An 18,064-nucleotide genomic window follows, 5' to 3' on the forward strand; every position below is an offset into this window, starting at 1 on the left:
ACCTACAACATAGAAGGGAAGGCAAGCCAACGTGTAAATGACATCAAAGATTGGGATTGGTGTTGGTATGGGGGGAATAATGCTGATATTGTTCCTACCAAGAATATTTGTTCTCATAGTTCCAAGCAAATATGTTCATACTGCTGACAAATGTTATTCCAGAAAAGTAGATTGATTGCCAATCAGGAATCTGTAGATTACAGCATCCAACACAGTCCATGCATGTTCACACTTCACCATTTTTCAGGTGATATTGCTGCATCTCACAATTTTTAAACTTCAAGAACATATATTGCATTTCTCACTTCCTATTTTCCATTCCATGACTGAAAGATAAAGGTTGTGGTTAAGCACAAACTCCATGTCCAGGGAGAAAGAAAAAAAAAAAAACTCTTAGACTAGATAACTAAGGAAAAAACATTTTCTGCAATAATTTTATATGATAGATAAGACTACAGGGTGGGTAATGTAGAATGGATAAACCAAAATGATAGAATGGATAAGCCAAAGACAATGAAAGTGAATATTTAATCTCTCTCCCTATGAGCCAGGAACTGTGCTAAATGCTTCACCTTCATCAACACTTTTCTTACTTCTCAGCAATCCTTAGACATTGGAACTATTTTCACTTTACCAAGGAATTGGAGGCTACTAAGAGTTAAATTTTCCAAGAGAAGATAGAGAACATGTAGTTGAACTGATATGCTAATTCAGGATTTTCTGGCAGCAAAATCCATTTTCTTAACCACTTTCCTACATGTATTGTTCGTTTTTCCCATAGGGGTAAGGGATGTACATTTATGAAAAAATGAAAATCATGAAGACAAATTTTATTTCACTTCACTTTTTTCTCAAGACTGCCATTATTTCATTTCCCCCCTACTCTATAATTCATAGCATGGCCTTTGCTTTTAGTTGATCTGAGTCACAAAATGTGCTTTGAAGTCCAAGCTTAGACAAAGTGAGATAAGGGCAGGCTCCAACCATCCTCAAAGCGTTCCCATTTTGTTTATTTTACTCATAGGCCTTGATCTTTTGATCTGTTTGTTCCTGCTTTCAGGACACTTGAGTGCTTGCTTATGGCATGTCTTCCAACTCAAATCAGCTATTCAAACCCACAAATTCCAATCTGGGCTCTTGCGAGTTAAGGTTCCCAGGTTCTTGGAAAGCGATGGGGACCTCAGATAGAGAGCAGGCAGGGCTGACTGCATGTGAGAAAATGAGGGAGTAAAAACTATTGGATTTATTATTCATCACCCCCATAAATAGGTACAATGTTTTTGTACCTTGAAAACAGTCAAAAACATTCCCTCCCTTTCAGTGTGTGTCACTTTGATCTTCTCAACAACACAGGGAGGAGTGTTATAATCTCACTTTGGTTTATAGATGAGGTAACAGACTTGGAGTGTTCACTCCATCAGTAAATAGCAAAGCTGAGGCTCAGTCTCAGATCTTCCGACCCCTAATAATATTATTTCCCAGAGAGCACACTATCACTACCTTTTAAATACTAAATTTTATCTTCATTAAATAAGAAATGTAACCAGTTCAGTGTTAATGAGGGCAACTTAAGTAGATCAAAACTAAGACTGGGAGTCCAACTCACTTACCATTTTGGTTTCTGTGACTTCTAGTCACTGACATGACAACACATGGTAGTAACTGGGTTCTAACAAGCTAAGATATAAGTCCTGTGTTTTGAGATGAATGTTGTATTAGTCCATTTTCATGCTGCTGATAAAGACATACCTGAGACTGGGAAGAAAAAGAGGTTTAATTGAACTTACAGTTCCACATGGCTGGGGAGGCCTCAGAATCATGGCAGAAGGTGAAAGGCATTTCTTACATGGTGAAGGCAACAGAAAATGAGGAAGATGCAAAAGCAGAAACCCCTGATGAAACCATCAGATCTCATGAGATTTATTCACAACCACGAGAAGAGTATGGGGGAAACCTCCTCCATGATTCAAATTTTCTCCCCCGGGTTCCTCCCACAACACATGGGAATTATGGGAGTACAATTCAAGATGAGATATGGGTGGGGACACAGAGACAAAGCATATCATTCAGCCCCAGCCCCACCAAATCTCATGCCCTCACATTTCAAAACCAATTATGCCTTCCCAACAGTCCCCCGAAGTCTTAACTCATTTCAGCATTGACCCAAAAGTCCACAGTCCAAAGTCTCATCAGAGACAAGGCAAATCCCTTCTGCCTACTAGCCTGTAAAATGGAAAGCAAGCTAGTTACTTCCTAGATACAATGGGGGTACACAGGTATTGGGTAAATACAGCCATTCCAGATGGGAGAAATTGGCCAAAACAAAGGGGTTTTGCAAAACAAAGGGTTCATGCAAGTCTCATGCAAGGCTCATGCAAGTCTCAAATCCAGCGGGGCAGTCAAATTTGAAAGCTCCAGAATGATCGCCCTTGACTCCAGGTCTCACATCCAGGTCAGCTGATGCAAGAGGTGGGTTCCCATGGTCTTGGGCAACTCTGCCCCTGTGGCTTTGCAGCGTGTAGCCTCCCTCCTGGCTGGTTTCACGGGCTGATGTTGAGTATCTGCGGCTTTCCCAGGTGTGCAGTGCAAGCTGCAGGTAGACCAACCATTCTGGGGTCTGGAGAACGCTGGTTCTCTTCTCACAGCTCTACTAGGCAGTGCCCCAGCAGGGACTCTGTGTGGGGGCTCCAACCCCTCATTTCCCTTCTGTACTGCTCTAGCAGAGGTTCTCTGTGAGAGCCCTGCTCCTGCAGCAAACTTCTGCCTGGGCATCCAGGTGTTTCCATACATCTTCTGAAATCTAGGCAAAGGTTCCCCAAACCCAATTCTTGACTTCTGTTCACCTGCAGGCTCAAAATCATGTGGAAGCTGCCATAGCTTGAGGCTTGCACCCTCTGAAGCCTCAAACCGAGCTCTACGTTGGTGCCTTCCAGCCATGGCTGGAGCAGCTGAGACACAGGGCACCAAGTCCCTAGACTGCACACAGCATGGGGGCCCTGGGCCCTGCCAACAAGACCATTATTTCCTCCTAGACTTCTGGGTCTGTGATGGGAGAGGCTGTTGCAAAGGTCTCTGAAGTGCTCTGAGACATTTTTCCCATTATCTTGGGGATTAACATTCAGCTCCTCGTTACTTATGCAAATATCTGGAGCCAGCTTGAATTTCTTCTCATAAAATGGGATTTTCTTTTCTATCACATTGTCAGGCTGCAAATTTTCCAAACTTTTATATTATGCTTCCCTTTTAAAACTGAATGCCTTTAACAGCACCCAAGTCACCTCTTGAATGCTTTTCTGCTTAGAAATTTCTTCCACTAGATACCCTAAATCATCTCTCTCAAGTTCAAAGTTCCATAAATCTCTAGGGCAGGGGCCAAATGCCACCAGTCTCTTCATTAAACATAACAAGAATCACTTTTGCTCCAGTTCACAACAAGTTCCTCATATCCATCTGAGACCACCTCAGCCTGGATTTCATTGTCCATATCATTATCAGTATTTTTGTCAAAGCCATTCAACAAGTCTCTAGGAAGTTCCAAACTTTCTCACATTTTCCTGTCTTCTTCTGAGCCCTTCAAACTGTTTCAACCTCTGCTTGTTACCCAGTTCCAAAGTCACTTTTACATTTTTGGGTATCTTTTCAGCAATGCCCAACTCTACTGGTACCAATTTACCGTACTACTCTGTTTTCATGCTGCTGATAAAGACATACCCAAGACTGGGAAGAAAAAGAGGTTTAATTGGACTTCCAGTTCCATATGGCTGGGGAGCCCCAGAATCATTGTGGGAGGTGAAAGGCACTTCTTACATGGCGGCAGCAAGAAAAAATAAGGAGGAAGCAAAAGCAGAAACCACTGATAAAACCATCAGATCTCATGAGACTTGTTCACTACCATGAGAAGAGTATGGGGAAAACTGCCTCCATGATTCAAACTATCTCCCATTGTGTCCCTCCCACAACACTTGGGGATTATAGGAGTACAATTCAGGATGAGATTTGGGTGGGGACACAGAGCCAAACCATATCAAATATTAACAATGAAATCAGATGTTATTGACATGCATCTTGTCCTCTAATGTTCTCAACTTTGCTCTAATTCTAATGATGCTGCTTATTAATTAGGCAGTTTCAGCCATCAACAACTAAGGTTACAAAATAGCCACACTACCCATATCTCAGTGGCTTAACAAAATGCAAGTTTATTTTTTGGTCCTATAAAATCCAAAATGAGTATTCCTAATCAGCTCTCTTCTAGTTGATGCAGGGACTTGGGTTTGGAAGAAACCATCTCACATTCCACCATCTTCAATTCATGGCTAATGTCACCACTGAACAGAAAAGAGTGTGAAATCTTGTGTGGGAGGTCGTTATAAGCCACATTTAAAAGGGGTATATGTGAAGACTCAGTCACAAGCAAGACAGTCGGGAAACGCAGTCAAGCTGCATTCTAAGTAGAAAGAAGAAATGAATTTGTGACCCGCTAGTTTTCTCTGCCACATACTTCCATTGCTCAAGAGCTATTTGGAATTCCCATTTTAAAGTTACTTTCAAAGTCAGTTTATGATCCTATAAGAAAAATAAGGGATGAGATGATTATATATATATATACATATATATATGTATGTGTATATATATCATTTGGAATACATGTGGCCAAAAATTGTATTACCAGCTTATCAACTAATGTATTCATTGAGTTTGGCCTCTGCATCAGTAAGGGTTTTCCGGAGAAACAGGACCAATAGGAGATTTACTTTCTATCTCTATCTATCTGTCTGTCTGTCTATCTATCTATCTATCTATCTATCTATCTATCTATCTATCTATCTATCTATGCATCTATCTATCTATCTATCTATCTATCTATCTATCTATCTATCTATGCATCTGACTGTCTACCTACCTACCTATATATCTTAAGGATTTGGCTCACATAATTATGGAGGATGACAAGTCCCAATATCTACATAAGCAAGCTGAAGACCTAGGAGAGGTGATGGTATAATTCCAGTCCAAGTCTAATAGGCTGGAGACCCAGGAAGAGCCAGTGCTTTCCTTCAAGTCCAAAGGAAAAAAATATAAAAAACTTATGTCCCATCTTGATTGTAGTTATGCAGAAGGAATTCTTTCTTACTAGACTTCTTGTTCTATTAAGGTCTTCAACTAATTGGATGACACCCACCCAAATTAGGGATGGCAGTGTGCTTTACTCATTCTACTGATTCAAATGTTAATCTCATCCAGAAACTCACTCACAGACACACTAGAATAATCATAAACCAAATATCTGGGCTCCCTGTGGCTCAGTCATATTGACACAGAATTAACCATCAGAGCTCCCAATAACCTTTGGTTACTTATAAAATTTATTGTTTACAAGTTACGTATCTGACAGCATTAAGAAACCAGAGAATGCAATGCATTTGTTGAAGACAATTTCCAAAGAGATTTTCCAAAAGTATTTTGGACTTGGCCTCTCAAAGTCTACACTCAAGAAGATAACATTCATATGTATATATTTATATGTTCTGTATGATTGATGTGAACTAAATTACATGTATGGAGTTCATTGTCTGTTAGAAAATGCTAGTAGTAGCTGAGACTTTCAGAGTGTCAAAGATAAGATTATTTTTCATGTAACCTGAGATAACCTGGACAAATGAAATATCTTTAATCTGGAAATGGGAGAATACTGTCAACATTCCTGGGTTAAATCATAAAATACCGCATAAACAAAATGGAAGTATTGTAGTTCAGAGATGATAGTGATGATGAAGCTGGTGGTGTTGGAAGAAAGAGGTTGTTTTGCCAAGGACATATATGGATCCTCATTTCCCCTCCAATTTTAGATTTCTCTCAGCAGAGGAATCAGCCTTGTATTTCTTTCATATTCTCACAGCACCTGGTACAGCACCCAACACAGAGTAAGTGGTCAACAAATTTCCGTTTGTAAACGATAGGGTTTTCAACAGATACCCAATGCCCTGAATATCACTTTCTGCCATTGTGCCATTATCCTGTTCAATCAAGTTGTGTGCATCAGTTTAAGACATGCACTCTTATTTCAGTGTTTTACATCAGCCATTATAGGCTTCACAATAATTTTATGGAGTCCTTGGAAGTATCATCCAATTTTGTGACCCCAAAACATCCTTTATAGATAAATGAATAGTCTTGAAGGGGAGGCATCTTCGGCTGTTTTTTTCATCAGTATGTCTCTTTTCTAACTTCTGCATAACTTTCCATCCAGGCTAAAGACTTATGAAAACAGCACCTTATATGCTTCCTACACCAATTACAGAGTACTCTACACCCTGAAAGAAAGGGAGTATATTTGTGTCTAGAGCTCCTGATGGGTTAACTACCCATGTTACATGTCATATCTCATCACCTGGCATTCCAGATAGTCTAACATTTTTCTTTTGTGATCTCTCCTTATAAGGCTTGTACCTTTCATCTCCACACTGTAAATTCTGGTCCTTCCCATTCCTAATTTATTGAGCCACAGTCCATGTAAGAACAGACTGTGGTCCCCTGAGTGACATGGCACAACTTAGCCTAGTAGGTTGAGGGATATGCCGAACCAGTGAGTAATGTCTGGGAACTCTTTGGCTGACGTCCTCCTGTGCAAGGACAAATTTGCATTCTCACAAGTTCTCAGAATGTTTCTCCTTTAGGAACAATATCTGACACTGGAATTTTTGAAACCTGTAGTACTGTGTCAAGCCAAGCCTCTTTCCTGATAGGAAAAATGAAAGCCAATTTTGTTCTTCATTCCTGTGACTGGTTCATTGTGCTATGACCTTGTGTAGACTAGCCTTTAATTCCCTCAGAGATCTGTGTAGACGACTTGGCATCTCAATATGTGTTTTCATGGCAATCTAGGGTCTGGTACCTTTCCTACCCTCCACAGCCACCATTTAGTGATCACTCCTTGGACTTCTGCCTCACTTACTTTCACTACACAATTTAGAACTTAATTATACACGACTTTATATTTTTGGACTCTTGTTTCCCAGTCTTCACTGCTAATTTGTTAAAGGAATGGATTATATTTTATGCCTCTTCTGAATCCCACCCAAAGCACCTAGCATCCTGCTCTAAGTAATCTAAAAGTCACTCACTAAATAGATGCCATGACGATGAAATCATACGAATGGCTTTTGATGACATACCAGATCTTACACATTCAAATGAATGCTTTCCTTGGCAAGACTGCCACCTGGCAGGCTACCCACATATGCCAGTGATGTTATCAATGCTCAAAATAATTTTTCAGTGACTCTGTCTGCTTGAATTAAACTGAGCATCTTGGATAATTATTTAATATTTGTTATTTAGCATCTACTATAAATGCATGGCACTGTTTTTAGTGTTTTAAGATACAATTTCCTGGTCTCAGACCTTTTGCAGTTTTATGTATAGGGTCAGAAAAGGTTGTGACAGCAATTTTACAAGGTAAAATCTGGCAAATATCATACGGGAGGTATAAAGGATTATAGAGATCGGAGAGAGAGGAGGTAATTTACAGCTGAGCCTAAAGGGGACATACATCTTCAATCTTTATGTTTGTAAATCATTGTAAATATTTATTAGATAATTGTTTTGGTCTTAAGCAACAACTAAAAACTATTTAGAACTAGTTAGGGAATAAGTTATGTAAATAATTGGGTAATACTGTTAAAAATTGCAATGGAGCAATAAATCATATCCCTAGGTTGGAAACTTGTTTTGAAGTGAACTGTTTCTTCAAACAGAAAAACATAGTAGCCACCTGAGCCAATCAGGTATCATAAGATACCTATGATGTCATTCACACCTGTCTGCCATCTAATTTTTGACCATTCATCTCCATGTGCCATTTGTATTTGTTTCCTCATTTGTAAAAGTAAAGAACATAAGCCAGATCAAAGGTTTTCAGTGGAATTATGAAAATATCCAGGAGTTATGGGCTTCCCTATGAGATTTCACTTGAATAAATATATGGCAATAAAATAGTATTTGAGAATTGCTAGACTTCATCACTGTTGAGTTCTCTCACAGCTCACATGTTCTATGATCTGCACATAGTAGATGAGCTCCAACCACCAGTAACACTGGGTGACAAGAAACAACCAATTGCCTGCTGCAGATCATCTGCCCCATGGCCAAAATGTCTTGGGGATTCCCAAGCCCCAGGCACAACCCTGTTTATCTGTCACTAGCTCTCTTGTCACCTGGTTTTATTTCCCTCAGAGTAGTCATGACTCTTAAATTATTTATTAATCTACATTTGTATTGTTTTTATTACCCACTAGACTATAAGATAATCCATGAAAGCAAAAAACTTGTCTATTTAGTTTATAGCTATGTCTTGAGTAACTAGATCAGTGCCTGGAACATTGTAAACATCCAATACATTGTTGTTGAAAACAAACACACAAATAAATAAATGAATTGATTGATTAATTATTAATATTTCATGGTTTAAGATTCAAGGGAAGACCTAGGGAAGATAATAAAATATAAAAATCAATTCAATAAAGAGATAGTGGAGCATTTTCTATACTTCTGGAAATGTGTGAGGTACTGAGAATACAGAGTGAATAGACCTATTTTTGGTGAGCTCATAGTCTATTTTGTGAAACAAAGCAGGAATGCAGGGAGGACTGTATACAGGAGAATAATAATAAAACATGACAGCATATCAAGAAAGATCTCAAAGATCCCACCAATGAATGGCGAATAGCTAATGCATGCAATGCATTAGGCATTTAGAGGAAGCAGAGGAATTCCTGTGAGCTGGAATGACCTAGAAGATCTTCAAAGAGGAGAAAAACATCAAGAATAGAAGGATGTGAAAAAGTGGGCATCCCAGACAAAGATTGGAGGTGAAAAAGGGAAAGGGACAATCTGACTGGAGAGAAAAGAAACTAACTCTTAATGAGAACCTAAGGTGTGCCCCACACTAGGCAATGTATGTTTGGATACCTTTCTCATGTATCCTCCACACGTTCCTGCAAGGTGAAAAATATTATGTTTATTCCATAAATGAAAAAAAATTGAGACTCAGAGAGATATGGAAACTTGCCTAGATTCACAACCTCTCTGTAGTGATGAAGCCAGGATTTGCACCCAGATCAGTTTCATTCTGAGGACCGTGCTCCTCCTACACCTCACCAACATAAGGAGCTTCTGGGCTGTGGAAAGCAGGGATGGAGAGGGGAATGGTAAAAAATAAGGCTGAAATTAACTTACTGTTAGAATATGCTCAGGGCCTGGAGTGGTATTCTATACTATAAGACCAGTGAAGGTAATGAAAATACTTGCCCAGAAGAGTGACTCTTGGAAAATACTAATTTAGGCAACGTAATCTGAATGGATGGAGAGAGATAGAAGCAAGATCAGTTAACAGTTATTGAAGCACCTCTGAGCTAAGGTAAGTACAAATGAAGTAGAAAGAAATAAGTATAATAGATGGACCTACATTTAAGAATTGTAGAATAATAGGATCATCACAGGGAGAAAGTCAGGAAGCATGTGCACCCTTAACACTGCTGGCAATGCTGCCTTGCTATGCACACCCCCTTTTGCTCGTTCCAGAAGCACCTTTTTCTAATTAGAGCCCCTACCCCCAGTTCTCTCTCTCTCTCTCTTTTTCATTCTGTCTTTTCTTTGTTTTTGCTTATCTGTATCATGTGTTTTTTAAAAAATTCAAAACAAATATGAACTATTGTAAAATCAAAAAGGAATTTGAGAAGGGAGAATTAGTTACTGGCCACTTTTTGCAAGTGATAAAAAAGAGAGGCATTTAAAATATATCAGGTATCAAAAATGAGAAAAAGAATTAAAATGTACATTTAAAAATAACTCTGTTAGTTAAAAATAGGAGAGTACAGAAGAGCTTTTCAGAGGTGTAAAATTTTTAAAGAATCTTATTGAATAGGGTTATGTTAGATTTTCTAGGGGGCAATTGAGTAACTGAAGTTAAGATACACATTTATTTATAAATTAGAAATAAAAGCACTTGCCTTTTTCCATGTCTCAGAAACACTACAAGATTAAGAGGTATAATGCAAATAAAATTACTTTGGATTTTTTTGTGGTTTATTGAAAAATATTTTACAATAAAAGCATGGTCTAAATAGAATTGCAAATAAACTTATATTTTTCCCATGCTCTATAATCACAAATTCCTTTTATTCTAGTACAATTTTTCTTCTATATAGTTCTTATTTCTGGATAGCTTGAAATTTGGAAAGCCCAATTATGCTCCCTCGCAGGTTTATATGTCAGACATGAGCCTCACCATTCTGTACCAGAATTATGTCTTTTTGTACCTGTTTTCTTAGATTACTGTGAATACCTTGGGGAAAAGTATGTGTTTATTTATTTTGTATCTCTTTTGCCTTGAATAAATAGGATGCTCAATCAATAAGCTTAATGAGTAGATTTATGTAATGTAATTCATGCTGTGGAATTTTACTGCTGAAGAATAAATAATGTTGAATCGTTATTGAAAAGACAACCCATTTTGATTTCATGTATGCCAACCAGTAAAATATGAATATTCTTTTTTTTTTTTTAGAGGTGGAGTCTTGCTATGTTGTCCAGGCTGGTCTCGAATTCCTGGGCTTAAGTGATCCGTCATCTAGGCCTCCTGAGTAGCTGGGACTGCAGGTGCATGCCACCACTCCTGAAAATATAAATATTCTTGAAAAGAGGAAGCAAACTTTGAAATATCTAAAAGATAATTTCCATCACTGGCTAATTCTGAACTCTCAGGACATTAGGAAATGTTAGGATAGGCCGGGCACAGTGGCTCACTCCTGTAATCCCAGCACTTAGGGAGGCCGAGATGGGGGGATCACGAGGTCAGGAGATTGAGACCATCCTGGCTAACACAGTGAAACCCCGTCTCTACCAAAAATACAAAAAAATTAGCCAGGCATGGTGGCGGGTGCCTGTAGTCCCAGCTACTCAGGAGGCTGAGGCAGGAGAATGGCGTGAACCCAGGAGGCGGAGCTTGCAGTGAGCCCAGAATGCGCCACTGCACTCCAGCCTGGGCGACAGAGCGAGACTCCATCTCAAAAAAAAAAAAAAAAAAAAAAAAGTTAGGATAAAGAATCTCATAGGTTCATAAAGCATCCCCCCCTTTTTTCCTCTTTTATAAATCTCTTTTCCACCTGTTCATGGGCCATAAGTAAAAATTTTAAAAAATTGATAGGAAAGATAAATTCTATTTAAAAATAACCATTATTTTCACAAGACAATCATGCTTCTTCATGTAAATGCCCCAAAAGATAATAATTTAACCATACTTTTCCTTATGATTGTATTTGTATACAAATACTGAATATAGGCCAGGCACAGTGGCTCACACCTGTATCCCATCACTTTGGGAGGCCGAGGTGGGAGGATCCCTTGAGCCAAGGAGTTTGAGGCCAGCCTGGGGAACATAGATATACCTTGTCCCTGCAAAAACTAAACATATTAGGTGGGCATAGTGGCACTTGCCTGTAGACCCTGCTACTCAAGAGGCTGAGGTGGGATGGGAAGATAGCCTGAGCCCAGGAGACTATGGGTGCAGTTAGCTGTGATCGTACCACTGCACTCCAACCTGGGTGACAGAGCAAGACTCTGTCTCAAATATATATATTTGAGCAAGCCTATAACAGTGTTTGCTCACCCTGGTAGGTTGAGTCCCACATTGGCTGCTTCCGATTGGTTATCTGAGGAAACACTTCATATATACCTATGTGTGTGTGCATATATATGTACAACCAAAAAAATCAGCTTCAAGAAAAAACCAGTCAGCTTCAAGTAAGTGAAAATTTTAGGGCAAGTGGTAGGTAGTAATAACTTTTTCCTTTCAGGCCATTCTGAACCATTGATATATTTTGCACATGTGGCTCCAGTCTTCATGTTTTCCCATCTAAACTTAGGCCAGCTCATGAAAGGGCAACACTCTACAGTGGGAAGAGAACCAACTTTACAGTCAGACATTCCTGGACTCGAGTTGCTGCCGCTCCACTATTTAAAAGTCGCGAGTCCTTGGACAAATCACTTCACCTTTCTGATTTGAACTTTCCCCATCTGTCCAATGGGGATGACTCAACACCACCCCGTTACCTATTAGGCTCTCGGTAAACACCAGTATTCATGCTCTCACTTCCTCCACACCTAAACCTCTTCCAAAAAAACATAGATATCTCTTTGAGTCTGTTATTTCATATGATACCTTCTTTTTTTAATCTTTCCTGTGGTTTCCAAAACCAAATGTATGTGATAATACATAGTACATATTACTACTATGTAATAACTGGTAACAGTGTTTGCTCACCCTGGTAGGTTGAGTCCCACATTGGCTGCTTCCAATTGGTTATCTGTGGAAACACTTTATCCTTTTATAAGGGTGAATCTAGAGTGCACTGAGTAATGCATAATAAAATTAGTTTTGGGGGTAAGGAACCAAGTTTAAAAGACAAAAAAAAAAAAAAAAGCTGGGGGAGGGCAGATAAGCACAGTAAAATAATCTCCAATGACTTCATTGTGAAGTAATGACTTTTACCAAATAACTGCATTGTAGTTTTATCTTTCCAACCAAGATTGTGTTAATGCTCTAAAATTAAGTCTCTTGTGAAAGTTATCTGGAATTTCTCAACGAGTTTTTAAAGGGGTTTTATTTTTTCATTGGAGGTCATGCCTCAAGAATTTGTAGGAATTCCGCCTGGAAAGTAATAATCAGTGGAAACTGGCAGTCAAAGCTAATTTATGTTACTCTTCCAGATAAAAATTCCTTCCGTCTTAGACCTGCATTTCAAAAAAGATTATTATCACTCTGGAGAGAATACATCAGTGTAGAAAAAAGAAAGAATGACCTCAAGGATGTCTTCACTGCCTCTGTGCAACTCCAGGTCTGCTTCTTTTTAAACCTCCTTTTAAAAATCCTCTCTTTTGAAATGTTTTGAGGATATTCAAAGCCAGGAGATGTGTCAGAGGCCTGCTTGGCGAGAACTCTCAAAATGATGTTCCCTAATTTGCCTGTTGTGGGAGTTCATGAGACATCTTGGGTGGTGGGAAAAAGACAGAACTAGGAAATATGGGAGAGAGAGAGGTTCAGCAACTGCCCTAAGAAGAAGGTGGTTTTCATATATTCTCATTCCCTTAGTGGCTAGAGGGATTGGCTATGCTCAAATCAGAGCCTCAGCGCCTCCTTTAGTGGTCGTGTTTTCATATGCATAACACATTCGTGAGGTTCCATGCTTAATGAAAAAGCCTTGGCTTTTAAAATGAAAGACCTAAATGTATTTTATTTTATTTTATTTTTGAGACAGGGTCTTACTCCAGCACCGAGGCTGGAGTGTAGTGGCCGTATCTCGGCTCACTGCAGCCTTGACCTCCCAGGTTCAGGTGATTCTCCCACCTCAGCCTCTCAAGTAGCTGGGACTACAGGTGCACACCACCATGCCTGACAAATTCTTATGTTTTTAGTAGAGATGGGGTTTCGCCATGTTACCCAAGCTGGTCTCAAACTCTTGGGCTCAAGGAATCCACCCCACTCAGCCTCCCAAAATGCTGGGATTACAGGCATGAGCCATCCATTCAGGCCAGTAGATCTAAATTTAAATTTCAAGTTCTCCAATTACTAGTTCCTTCATTTACAAGTTACTTAATCTCTCTGAGTCTCTATCTATAAAATGGGTTTTATAGAATTGTTAAGGGGAGTAAGGTAGTTGTTCTGTGTAAAACATGCAGCTCAGTGTTTGAATAACTAAAGGTTTGTTGTGTTAGTGTTTTACCAACTAAAAGTTTGTTGGTAAAACAAATGAATAAATACATGTTAGTTCCTTCTACCCTCTTTATCGCTTCCAGAGAATCTGGGAAATGTCAACTCCAATGTGAATAACTTGCAGTCTGTTCAAGGATCCAACCAATGAAGTACAAATGCACTAGTACTCTCTTTAGTAACTTTGGAAATGTTTTTGAATCAATACCAATGAAAATCCACAAAAGAGATATGCCAAATGATGATTTGTATGACTAAATCAGACATTCAGAAGCCTTACCCATTTCTCAAGACTAAGAGCCTATACCTAAGTGGCTAAGAATAACTTTTCAGAACCACTTTTTATTCACAGGATTTCAATCTGAGACACTGCCCAAAACAGACACAGCATCAAAACCAAATGGCCTGCCTTTGTTTTTAAATCATCTGAGATACGTGTAGTGGGTCAGACTCACCAAACTTCCAGCATTCAACAGAGCAAAACTGAACAGAGGAAGTATTCTATTTACTAAGAATTCAATCAGTCTTATTGAAATATTTAAAAGTTGGACCAAAATGTACCAGCATCATAAATACAGTTTGTACAATTCCAAAAAGCATCTATCTGGGACAAAGCCATTGTTAATCCTATGTGTTTTTGTCAGTGGGTAGGTAATTCTTTAACAGTAGAAACAGAAGACAGATTTGCTTCCAATTGTGAGCTCATTCCTAAGGTCGCAACTGAAAGCTGAAAGAGAAACAGAGTCCAAAATAAACATCAGTTTGGACTATAAAGCATTTCTCTCTGAGGGTGCCCAGGTTTATATGAAGGAATTCCACCTCAAACAAGGAGAAATCTAACTCACTTTTCCCAGTTATTAGCGGGCACGTCTAGTGTCTGCCTGTTCACATTGATCCATTCCTCAACCTCAAATCCATTTTCCAAAGACCCTGGCTTAAGAACCACATGGACCCAGAGTTCTTCTGATTCGTTGCACTTTAGTTGCTTAGAGGGGTAAAAAAATAGTTATAAACTATCTGTAGGAACAGTCCCTAACATGGTTGGCCAGAAAAGCTCAGTAAGAGAGCCAAAAAGTTTAATTTGTTGTAACCTATGATTTCTTAGTAAATATTAACTAATGTTGGAAGTATGCATGGATTTACTTCCCTAGGCTGTTTGAACCTTTTAAATCATAATTTTTTTAAACAAAAAATTTAAGCAAGACCTTAAAAAAGTGACTCATAAAAGAAGGGTGTTTTGTTAGCTTCCCTCGCCTGCCTCCCAGCTACCCGTCTTCAGGGTGATGTTTTTCTTTCATGAGCTTGTCCCCTCCACTTATGTGCCTGGTTGATGGATAATTCCCTCTGCAGGTGTCTCAAAGACCCTGAGTACCCTTTTGGTTAAATGCCCAAACAAACTAACCACTGTTCACAGAGGTACTCACCTTCCTTACCCTTTGTCTCAGTCATGACTAACTGGATGCCCAGCCATATTAGGATTGAAGATTTAACCATTTATTCAGGTGCAGAACCCCAGAGGCCCTGCACAGAGTGACAGCTGGAACATAACCCAGAAACCTACATATCCCCTAGCCATCAAAGGCATCTTCCTGGCCCAGCATGCAGAAGCTCGGTGGATCTAGAAATAACTGTTTATATGGGCTGGATTTTCAGAAGTTATTATTTCTTTATGATTGATTCATTTATGTGTTCATATATTGCCAAAATGTCAGATGCTATGTTCTTCTACTCCATGGGCAGAGAACTTTAAAATTTAGAAAATTTTCACCATGTATGCATTAATTTATTATTTATCAGATATTGATTTAACACCAACTATGTGCCAACAAGAGAAATGAGGGAAAAGGCACACTTAGAAAAAGCAATTTTAAAGACAAGAAAGGCTACATAATATATTGCAGGAAATGAGTAGGTCAATGTGGCTGGAGCTTAGCATTCATTGGAGAAGGTGGAAGGGGCCAGAAGGCTGGGGGATTTAGCGGAAGGTGCTGAGAAGGCCCATTGCAAAGACCTTCTGAATGCCAAAGTGAGGATTTTGGATTTGATTCTGTAAGCAAAAGAGAAATTTAAGAACCATATGATCAGATTTGTGATGAGCAACAATGATGATGTTAGTTGTAGTTTGGTGGGTAGCTGGAGTAGGGGACAGAACAATGGCAAATAAACCAGTAGAAAGGCTCTGGCAATCTGAAAACTCTTAAAGAAAGCAGTGAAGAGAAGTTGAAGAGAAGGGGACATTAGGGAAATTAAGGGAGATAAGTCAACATGACCTCATGGCACACCTCTTTCAGAACAGACATTTTCTGCTAACAAATATTGCTTAAAATAAAAGGTCTCAAAGCTGGGAAATGGGAATCTCTTTTCAATACTGAATTTATAAAAATAGCAGGAAAATTTGTCTTATATCTCTCTTTACTAATACATGACTTCAGAGCTAAACCCAAAAAATAGCAAATCAAGACAAATTTACAATGACAAAATTCCTTTGTAAGGGAGGAGGTGGTGGTATGAAGATGAAAATGATACAATCTCTTACCTTAGAGACTTCATAACCCAGCTCCATGGTTCTCAATGGTTGTGTGTTGTGAACAATTGTGATGTGAGTCATAATTAGATTTTTAAAATGACAACAGAAGGCAGCATATGTAGGTTTTTAGTAGCAGTGATGATAAGGGCATAGGCAAGTTAAGAAACTTACCTGCAATCTGTAAGTGGGAGAACCAGGGTGAACTCACTAAGTCTGTAGTGGATGCTGTGGAGTGCTGCCCAGAGCTGCTTTTAGGACCAAAGAGGGCACTCAATTTTCTCAGGAGCAAAGAAAGAGTGTTGACTGCTCATAACTCCTGGTGCCTCCAGGAATTGCCATTGGCTGAAAGAAGCTGCCTCACCCAAGGTTCAGACTAGAGATTGAGGTGAGATACAATTCCCTTAATTGGAAAACTCTGGAAAGGACATCCCAGCTCTACTCCCAGAAGGATTCATTGAAGCCTCTGTGGCAACTTCATTGCAGTTCAACTTCCCTCTCTGGACAATATTGCTTCTTTTCTTCCTCCAAAGATGTTAATTCCAAGAGCACTTTCTAATAAACCTATTATGTGCTAATTTCCATCCAGAGTCTGTGCCTCAGGAACCTGAGCTGTGGGAAGGCTTGAGGTCAATGCATGTGTACTTAGCTATTAAGCCATATGGTAGAACAGTCATCACAAAGAATTTGAGCCAGACCTGAAGGAAGAGTAGATTTTGAAAGAACAAAATTTGGTGCTTAGGCCACAAGAAATAATGGGGAAATGAATATTTGGGGAGCAATGACTAGATGAGTCAGTCTGGCAAAAGCAAAGGATTCAAATCATTACCAGAGATAAGTAAGGGAGCAGCTCAAGTTGCTCTTGGATGCCACAGTCGGGAGCTTCTGTCTTGCTCTGTTCTCCATGAAAAACAGAAGACTGAGTCAGAAGAAAATGCATCAGGCATCTGTGGAGAGGATGGAATGGAAAGTTGAGGAGGAGGGCAGATGTGAGTGACATTTTATGTCAAACATCCACAAGGATTCTTGACTAATTGAGTAAGGGAAGCCAAGGAAAGATAGAAGTCATACAGATTTGAAAGCTTTGACAAAGGCAGGCATCCTTCCAGAGAGATGTTATTTGTTTGCCCTCTCAGGAGCATCTTCAGGATAGATTGAGTTCAAGGACATCTCTCTTCTATCAAATGGTTATTACAATTCTCCTCTTCCGTGAAATGTTAATCAACTTTCTCCAGCAAATTTTCCATTTCAATGGTAGCCTAAAGGAGAAGACAGTGGGAAAATAGTCAAATGGCTTTGGAGATAATCTGCAATTTGGATGTTTCCCCAGGAATTAGTGCCATAGACCACACAGGTCTATGCTGGACATGTGACACACGGGGACTGAATAAGCTTGGGGGACAAGGCAGAGAAAACATAAGTCCTGTAATGGATGTTTTTATTGTCTTTCCAAGGGCATCCTTTCTCTTCCTTAAACTTGAGGTTCTGATTAACCTCAGATGCCATATTGGAAACACAAGCTACTTCAATACACATTAATTCTATTCTGGATATATTGTGTATTAAGATACCTAAGCTATTTTTTAATATACGCACATGTCTAGTGGCTCAGTCATAATCAGATACTAATCACTTGATGAAATCAGTAGGAAAGACATTACACAAAAATGCTGTTTCGTGTTTTGTAATCAGCCTTCCAAAGACAAATTCTTGCTGGCTTTCAGCCGTAGGAAACAAGATGTTTAATTTCAATGTGAATTTCTTGATTCCAT

At 39.2% G+C, this 18,064-nt stretch overlaps 1 protein-coding gene across 7 annotated transcripts in view; it reads right to left on the reverse strand.

Moving 5' to 3' along the window:
* The window catches only part of LYPLAL1 (lysophospholipase like 1), a 302,495-nt gene that overhangs the window by 164,791 nt on the left and 119,640 nt on the right, over positions 1 to 18,064 (reverse strand). For 2 of the 7 annotated variants that reach the window (XR_010110062.1, XR_008624368.2), the window contains 2 exons: positions 16,467 to 17,551; positions 1,905 to 14,495 (listed from right to left, as the gene is read on the reverse strand). The gene's annotated coding sequence lies outside the window, so the exon portion shown is untranslated. Of the gene's footprint in view, positions 1 to 1,904; positions 14,496 to 16,466; positions 17,552 to 18,064 lie in introns of those variants that run through there. The other 5 variants (XR_010110064.1, XR_010110063.1, XR_010110061.1 and 2 more) reach the window with 3 other exon arrangements.

Source organism: Pan paniscus, chromosome 1 (assembly GCF_029289425.2).
Source record: "Pan paniscus chromosome 1, NHGRI_mPanPan1-v2.0_pri, whole genome shotgun sequence".
Lineage (NCBI taxonomy): Eukaryota > Metazoa > Chordata > Mammalia > Primates > Hominidae > Pan > Pan paniscus.